General features: G+C 34.0%; 1 non-coding gene across 1 annotated transcript; it reads right to left on the bottom strand.

The window, feature by feature from the left end:
- Window positions 1–7,491: 7,491 nt before the first annotated feature.
- On the bottom strand, window positions 7,492–7,595 carry LOC115278566. Its single transcript, XR_003902970.1, has one exon. It is a non-coding gene; the product is annotated as a U6 spliceosomal RNA (small nuclear RNA).
- Window positions 7,596–8,129: the final 534 nt, after the last annotated feature.

Genomic DNA, 8,129 nt, shown 5'->3' with positions numbered 1-8,129 from the left:
TCCAAATTGTTAACATATTGCATTAAGGACTAACTACTTTTTTAAATCCCAGTTCTGGTTAGTTTCTTTGTACTCAGCATCGACCAAAGCTATCCTGCAAAAAGCAGTTACTTTGCAGAGACACTTCTAAAGGAGAAACTTTGCCCAGGGCTAATCCTATGTGGACTGAGTCGCTATCTCAAAGAGATGTTTGGTGTTCCCTCTTGCAAAAGCTGCTGCTTTTTTGTGGACTCACCTGCTGTTTTAGACTCTGCTTGGTCCTTTGGTCACAGGTGGTTATCTGTTGCTCTGATGTAAAAGAAAGCATTTTGTTTCTGCACAATTTGGTGTAGATCCTTCAATTTTCAGACATTCTGAAACCATGGTTTCTTTGTTGGCTTTCGCTTCCTATTAGCCTGCAGAGAGTATACAAAATTTCTTCTACCACCATGTGCCTGGTATAGAAGTAGAAACCCTGCTTCCCTTCAGCTTCCCAAGACAGCCAGCTTAGTAGACCCCTCCTGTGATTGTTACATGAATCCTGATGGACTGACTGTCTTTGTTTCATGATCTTGGTAAAATCAATTTGTCACCCAATGTCAAAGTTTCTTCCAGAACTGTGTATCTTTGAGCATAACATTTCATGTCAGAGGGTCTCAAATTACTCATTGGCATAATGAAGGAAGGAAGCGGTAGACATACTCATGTGCTTTTCTAAATGTGAAGAATGAAATAAATTATTATCATCTCTGGTAGGTCGATCATTCAGGAAAAAAGAGATAAAAATATTGGTTACTTATACACTCATTTGTGTATTCATTTACCCATTAAAATACAAACTCCATGCAGACAAGATACTTGCTTTTCTAATCTGGGGATCCCGTACCAAAAACAGCACATATGCCAGAAGATGTGTTAAAAGAAATAAAGTAATGGTAACTTCTTGCCCCCAAAGATCTCATCACTTCATAGACACTTCAGCTGTGTTATAATGAAAAAAAGTTCAGTGGTTGGGACTTAGAAAAACAGAATTCTTCTTTCTACTTTGAAATCAACGTGCTCTATGATCATTGACATCATTTAACCTCTAGGTGCCTCATTTTGGGCATCTGTAAATAGAACAATACACACTGGATAAGGACAATTTACGGAGCTCACCTATATATAACAGAAAATCCAAGTCAGTAATAGAAGATTAATAAATAATATGAGCCACGTGGGTGCTCAGTCAGTTAAGCATCTGACTTCGGCTCAGGTCATGATCTCATAGTTCATGAGTTTGAGCCTGGCATTGGGTTCTGTGCTGACAGCTCAGAGCCTGGAACCTACTTCGGATTCTGTGTCTTCCTCTCTCTGCTGCTCTCCTACTTTCACTCTATCATGCTCTCTCTCTCTCAAAAATAAATAAACATTAAAAAATAATAATAAATAAGTAAATGAATAAATAAATAAGTAAACAAGACGAATGTATTTTTCTTCAAGCAATGAAAATTCCATAATGAGCAACTTCAATCAGGCTTAACATCTCCATGAAACCATCAAACACCCAGTTTCCTTTTGTCTCCCTGCTCAGCTATCTAGCATGCACATCTCATTTTATGGTGACAGGTGGCTGTTAGAATTCTAATCTCACAACCATAATCCAACCAGATTCCAGGAAGAACAAAAGGCCAAAAGGTCATTCTGGCTGAATTGGCTTCCTTTCAAGGAGTTAAGCACATGCCAGAACTGTATCATATATTTACAAGAAATGCTAGAAAATGTAGTTTTGTAACTGGTCACTTGCATAACCAACAAAATCAAAACTGTTAGTAAGGAGGTAAGGATGAATAAATATTGAGTAATAAACTGTTTTAGTTGCAAGTGAAATCTGTCTATTTATACAATAAATATTTTTTGCATACTTATTTAGGGTTAAATATTTTACAATAGTTGAAATGGAGAGAAAGGAGTGTCCATCAATGAATAAAATGCTTGCTGTAGCCTGTATGTTTGTGTCCTCCAAAAATCAGACTTAAAACTTAATCCCCAGAGTAATGGAATGAGGAGGTGGGGAGTTTTGGAGGTGATTAGGTCATGAGAGTAGAGCCCTTGTGAATAGGATTAGAGCCCATGTAAAAGAAACCCCTAGGAGTTCCCTCACTCCACCATGAGAGGACACACCATCACCAGACACTGGATCTACTGGAGTCTTGATCCTGGACTACTCAGCCTCTAGACTGTGGGAAATAAATGTCTGCTGTTTAAGCCACCCAGTTTATGGTATTGTGTTATAGAAGCCCAAGTTAAGATAGTGTTGCTCTCAATGTCTTGAAAAAGGAGATGATAAAATAATATTTATGAATCTTTCTTCCATCAGCAAGTGTATTGAAGGCTTGATGAAAACTTAGTGCAAAGTCTCAAGGTTAGCCCGAATTTAAGGGCTGGGGAAGCCAACCCTACCTCCGAGTCGGAAAAGCATGGTAGGAATTGCCACAACCATCTTTGAAAACAATTCCATTAGGTCATCAATGTTACATTAGTAGGCTGAGTGGCTAACTGCCTACTAGGCTAGCTTTCTTTACCACAGTCAAAATTCTCTAAAGTACACACTCACCAGCAAATAGTGCCTAAGCCTTTACTAATTTTAATCCACCCCATAAAAAGCATAAAATTCTCTACTATATTACTTTGTTCCATTTGATCCAGTGCTGTGAGTTTCAAACTGGGTATCTTGGCTATGATTGCTAATGTGTTCTGAGTTTCCTCACACTTAAAATTAGAGTAATAACATCTACCTTCTTAACCAAGAAAGCTTACATATCAGGTGAACTAATGGATGTTCGAGTTCTTCACCAGCTGAAAATACTATACACATATGAATTCTTGTTATTGTCATACTTTCCTTTGGCTCATGGTACCCTGCTCTGTCAATATCGTTCCTTTTCCCACACAAAATTCTTTGCTCAGTCATGATCTCATAACAACATAACATCTTCTTATGGCATGGCAATCCTTTTACACTTAAAGTAAAAGCAAAAATGGTTAAATAAAGAAATAAAATTATTGCCTCCTGAAATTCTCCTCTGATTTGACATCCTCTTTACTACCTTTACCTCTCACTGCACTAACCAATGTGAATTTCAAAGTATATTTGAATATTAGAATAATTATTTATTCATTTCTATAATTTATATTCTTTGTTTGCTGTATGTAGCTTTATTCAAATAATTTATTTACAGGAAATCCACCTATCAGTTGTAATGAAGGGAAGAAGCACATTGATAATCTAAAAGTGTTAAGAGTGGTTTATATTTGTTTTGGGAATGCAATTTTTTCAGGGCATTTGCCTTCATAATTACATTTTTTTCTTGCTAGAGTTAAAATTATTTGCATTCCTTGGGCAAGGAAGCAGAAGATACTGAGTAGAATTGTGAGTACAGAGAAAGGTGATCAGGATATAAACAAAACTCCATTATGAAGAAGAGACACAATTTTAAAATATACTAATCACTCAGAGTTGATTACATAATACATTTGCTTTTGTTCAGTCAGTCCATTTCTCTTCCACACTGTAAAGTGGAGGAGTGGAGGAGCTGGCCGCAATCAAATTCTATAAATATTAAAATGAAAAGTACCATACCAAACCCTTCCTCTGAATATTAAGTGACTCTAAGGGGCAAGAATATATCACCTAATGCTGGAGCTGACCTAAAAGCATATAGGTCAATGTGATTTTATTTTGTCCTTTGTCCTCTCTCTTTGTATATAAATATTTACCTGTGTCTGTGTATATATGCATTTGTGTGTGTGAAGACAGAAAGGCAGAGAGAGAGAGGGGAGAGGGGAAATTGAGTAGAATAATGAGAAAAAATGATGTTCTAACTAACTTTGCTTTAATGCCAAGATTCATAGCAGCCAAAGAATGATTTCATGAGAGAAAAAAGCAATAAGATAATCATTTAAATCGTATATTTCCCAAATACAAGGTGATTTTGGAGTTTACCTCAATGAATGTAATGGAACACTTATTGCTTTTATTTAATTTAGAATGGGATATGTATTAGCTATCTCTTAGCTAGATTCATTTATAAACTATTAATGATTTCATTTGCATTTTTACCAAGCCAAAAGAAAAAAAAAACCCCATAGTTATTGCATAGGTCTCCTTTTCTCCAGACACTGAGTCATTATTTAATTAAGCACTGTTTATAGTTTTACATACCACATTTGCATTTTTATCTAGGTGCTGCAATTGAGTAAACATATATTTAATTTATCATCTCATATATTTTTTAATCTAGGCAGATGAAGATCATTAGCTTTTCTTATAATGTCATGTTTTCTTTAAATTCTTTAACTCACAGACAATAATTTCACTTCCTTTCCTTTGACAATAGTATTGTTAAAAAGTTGGAGACCAAACGAAAACCAAAATATTCTGAGAGCTTTTCAGCGACCTAGTTTACAGATTCTACTTTCAAAGTAATTGCATTTTTACTGTATATTGCGTGGTGTTTTCAATTGCTTTTTCACATAGACTTGATTTTCCCACTGCATGTCTCCTTTTAAGAGCTATATAAGTAGTTAGCCATATTTGGAAAATTCTACAAAATCCTTAATAAAGCTTAAGTTAATATAACATAAGAGATCATTATCAAAATGGAAGAAATGGATATAATACATAAACTCAGGAGGCCGTGATCATTATCTACAATTATAGGAAGAATTTCAGGAAACAGAAGTATAACATTATAAAATGAAATTTTATTTTGAATATTAAGAAAACAGTATGAAAGTCTTTAAACTCTATGACACTCTTCTGAGGTAGGTAAAATAATTCCTTTGTGTAGAACAGTTTTATTGGCACTTCTTTAAAAGAACACGAAAGCAAAATGCCAGAAAAAAATCTATAGCTATCTCTGTATCTATCTTTTATCTATCTATAGTTTTACATACTATCTATCTATCTATCTATCTATCTATCTATCTATCTATCTATAATCTATCTATCATCTATCTATCATCTATGTATCCATCATCTATCATATATCATACTCTCTATCTATAGTGCATGTGTTTAAAAGGAAGATTGAAAAACTCACCAACAGCTCACCAGAGTGGTGATGTCTTCCAGTGTGGCATTCACTCTTTATATCATTGTTCTCTTCACCAATGGTAGGAGAAATCTCCACACTCCACTTTCCCAAAACAAACAAACAAACAACAAACAAACCTAAGCAGGGTTTAGAGGATTAAGAATCAGAGCTTCAGCCACCTGAAGTTGGAGCATTGGAAAACTGGACTTGGATATGAGGCTAAGAGTCTGAGAAACAGAGAGCCTACTACAGAGAAGCAAAGAGTTGGAGTAAACAAGCATGTGGCTGGCCTGAGTCTCCATGCCCTTCGTGATATGACTATAGGAAGAGTAGTGAGTAAGGAAGTTGAACCTGAGACACCTTTTCCAAGTTAGCAGCATGCTGAAATAATTGTAAATCAGTCAGTGTTAGCCACTCTCAGAATTAGAAACAAACTGTATCTGGAGGAAGGTTTGCTCACATACCTGAATGCTTAAGATCATAGCTGAAAATTACCAAACAAACTAGAAGCCAACTCTCTAAGATGAAACACAACAAAAAAAGATACAAGAACTACAGAACTGGAAATTGCCAGATATAGAGGACAGAATAGCTATGTAAAAATTTTAAGAAAAAAATGCAGCTATAAAGTAGGTGTAGAAAAAGAAGACAAAAAATACTTGGCAAATTTGAAAGTTAAATTGAATTTCTAGATATGAAACACATCATCACTGAAATAAAAACAAACGTATTGGAAGGTTAAATGACTGATTGGGTGCATTTGAAAGAGAATTTATGAACTTGAAAAGTTTACGTAAAAAAATACTTTGAAAGCAATAAATAAAGATCAGGACATAAAAAGAAGAGAGATTAAAAGACATAGAAGAGAGATGAAAATTTCTAACTTATACTTAGTTGAAGTTCCAGGAGTAAAGGCTAAGCAAAAATCTGAAGAAACACTATTTAAAATCATAAATAGGAGCAAAATTACCAAATGTAAAATTATAGATCCACAGACTCAATAAATCCCAAATAAGATGGATAAAAACAAATTTATGCTGAGACACAGTGCAGTAAAAGTGAAAAAATACTGAAAACAGTAATCTTGAAATAGAAAGGGAAAGATTGTCCATAATAGAATGACTGTTAGAAGGACCATGGAATTCTCAGTAAGTACAACAGCCTGAAGACATGAAATGTTACCTTTAAATTATTGAGAAAGTAACTATAAACATAAGTTTGTCCTTAAAATATAGAACACTATATTATACCTTATGATACCTTTTTATATAATTCTAAATTAGTCAACTTTAGTACAATATTTCATATAGGGCTGCATATACATGTGATAAAACTCTACTTAGTATAGTGTAGTATAGTGAAGTATCATCTAATATAATTCAACAACTATAATCCTATTTTTGAAATAGTGGCTATCCTAAAATGAGGGGAGGTAGGAGAAAATGGGATGGGGAGGAGCACATCCACAGATACATGTTACAAGTGTGTTGAATTTTTGATATGTGTGTTGGTTCATGGTATCATAAGAAAAAAGAAAGCATACATAGGCCAACACTGTTAACCAAGGACTCTGTTAAAATACCAAACAAAAATAATCTTCATTAATTAAGTAATTGAACATAGGAAATACATGATGACATAAAAGCAATCAGTACTGTTATTTAACTGCTAATAATAATCCTTAAAATGCTACCAAAGAAAAATAGCTATTGAGTTTATGGATGTACTATGTGAATAGTCTTTCTCATCAACATCAATAGCTTTTCTTCCCTCAGGGTTGAGATGAAAAGCACAACTACAGAATGATTTCTTAGCATCACGGTCTCTGAATCTTTTTTCTATTACACACAGAAAAACACCTATCATCAAAATAAATAGTTACTAATCTGCTTCTAATGGTTCCACACAGGCTTAGAAAGAAATAGGGCAAAGTTGAAATGCTGCACTAAGTATAGGAGTCATAATAGATGGAAAATAGCTTAAGGGCAATATCAAATATAAATTGCCTGGAGGTAAATGATTCGATATTACTATGTTCATGAAAGGTCTCTGATTTTATTTTGCAAATTATAGAGCAGTATTATTTTAAGTCATGATGCACTTTGAACTACTGTCTCCATTAGATCCCTATCACTTAATATTTTTCCTATCATCACCTTGGCCCTATGCAGCAGCAGAATGGAGAAGGAAGACATTGATTTGGATCAGAGTCCTGCCAGGATTTGCTGATTCCATGATGGCACTGACATCATTGGAATAAGGCTGTAGATTGATTCAGCCAAGCTTAAAGGATACATTTTTTTGACCAATATATGTATTAGCTAAACACATACACATTTCTAATTTGTTTTTCATTATAATCATCGTGTCCTTTTTAAGACAGGTTTATAGTCATTGTGTTTACTATTAGTTTTTAATGGGTTTATTTGGTTGTTTTACTATGGAACACTTGGTGAATTTGCATGCCATCCTTGCCCAGGAGCCATGCTGCACTCTGTATCATTCCGGTTTCAGTGTGTGTGCTGTCGAAACAAACACTACTCATTTTTAATACGCGTTGTCAAGGACCTATATTAAGCTCTTACATATTCTTTATTATATTTATTAAACCTACTAGTTTTTTTATACATGAAAATATAGATCCCAAATCTATAGATATGTTGCTAATATAGATATTAGCATGTTGTTGGACTAGAAAATCTTTGAGGAGATTTAATATGTTCCTGGAAAGTTTGTTATATATTCTCTCAGCTAAGAGTACTACTTAATATAAAAAAGACTTGAAATAAATCTGGTGTATATATAATAATCTTTGATGATAGTTGCTGACATAAGAAGAATAAGGCTATAAATAAGTTCAGCTGAGCTGAAAGAGAACACATTTTATCGTGTAGCTTCCTGGATTTCTAAGATCATTAAAGATTTCAGAGCAACAACCAATAAATAAATAAAGCAGTCAATGCTTGTAATAGCTCTATAGAAATATAATATTTAGACTAATAAGATATACAGGCATAAATAAATATAACAAATGAGGCACATTAATCAATGTAAGAATCTATTTAGCTTCCA

This window comes from Suricata suricatta, chromosome 14 (assembly GCF_006229205.1).
Source record: "Suricata suricatta isolate VVHF042 chromosome 14, meerkat_22Aug2017_6uvM2_HiC, whole genome shotgun sequence".
Lineage (NCBI taxonomy): Eukaryota > Metazoa > Chordata > Mammalia > Carnivora > Herpestidae > Suricata > Suricata suricatta.
Note: the sequence above shows the minus strand (reverse complement) of the source record. Positions and strands in the feature narration are given on the sequence as shown.